General features: G+C 35.8%; 1 long non-coding RNA gene across 2 annotated transcripts in view; it reads left to right on the forward strand.

Moving 5' to 3' along the window:
• LOC103268026 overlaps nucleotides 1–1237 on the forward strand; it is a 7973-nt gene continuing 6736 nt past the window's right edge. For both annotated transcript variants that reach the window (XR_002482371.1, XR_504784.2), the window contains exons 1-2: nucleotides 1–96; nucleotides 315–406. This is a non-coding gene — a long non-coding RNA (uncharacterized LOC103268026). The remainder of the gene's footprint in view (nucleotides 97–314; nucleotides 407–1237) is intronic.

Below are 1237 nucleotides of genomic sequence, written 5' to 3' on the forward strand. Positions count from 1 at the left end.
ATGCTAGATTTAAAACACCTGAGGATGCTCAAGCAGTAATAAATTCATATGCAGAAATTAAAAAGAAACACTACTGGAAACTCGAGATCCTTTCTGGTAAAACTTCATGGAAATTTATTTTATTAACAGTTCTTATTGTGGGTAATTATATTTTCTGAGCTTAGCTAGAGTATTTTTTTCCTTACTCTAATATGCATAGAGTAGCATTAAATATAATCAAACAACTCTCCTATTATTGAGAATGTAATGCCTTGAATATGTTTTTTTCATGTGTTCTTACATTCAGCGATCAGACTTTTTGTTTGTTTTTTAAGGTGATCACGAGCAAAGGTATTGGCAGAAAATTCTGGTTGATAGACAGGCCAAACTTAATCAGCCTCGGGAAAAGAAAAGGGGCACTGAAAAGGTAATTAATCCATTTTTGGTTTTGTAGATTAAACTTATTTTGGAGGTTGAATGCCTTTTGAAAGTCAGTGATAGGTAATCATAAAGTAAACTTGGTCTTGCTATTACATAACAAGGATTTACTGGGTATATACTGTGTTTTAGATTGGGAGAGAAAACTTATTTCTCTAGAGTTCAGAATTCATGAAACAATTATTTTTCCCACAAGGGTATGTAAATTTAAGTTTAACTTAGTTTTTCCTTTTTTCCCTCCCCTTTTTAACGAATTATACACTTTAAGCAGTCTTGATTTTTGGCTTCAGTATCTTCCAGTTTGGTGGTAAATGATTACAAAAAGATTATCTTAATGGTAAAAAAAAAAAAAAACAGTGTATATAGTTTATAAAGATAGGAGGCTCCACAGGTTAGATTGAGAGACTTCATACATACTATATGTAGCCATTGCTTTATTCCTCTTTCTCTAGGATAGTCAGCAGGTGAACAAACAGCTCAAATAAATAATTTAAAACAAGCCTCTCTTTCAGTTTTATTTTGTGTCACTTAAAATGATACTGGTAATTTATAAAATAATTGTTGCTTGCCCGGGCTCAGTGGCTCAGCCTGTAATCCCAGCACTTTGGGAGGCTGAGGTGAGTGGACTGCCTGAGCTCACGGATTCAAGACTTGTCCAGACAACTTGGTGAGACTTCATCTACAATAAATCAAAAATTAAGCCGGGCTCGGTGGCTCAGCCTGTAATACCAAGGCTTTGGGAGGCTGAGGTGAGTGGATTGCCTGAGCCCGTGGGTTTGAGACCCGCCTGGACAACTTGGCGAGACCTCATCTCTACAAT

The sequence above is a fragment of the Carlito syrichta genome, unplaced genomic scaffold (assembly GCF_000164805.1).
Source record: "Carlito syrichta isolate Samal-C Ts95f unplaced genomic scaffold, Tarsius_syrichta-2.0.1 Scaffold103472, whole genome shotgun sequence".
In the NCBI taxonomy this organism is placed as follows: Eukaryota; Metazoa; Chordata; class Mammalia; order Primates; family Tarsiidae; genus Carlito; species Carlito syrichta.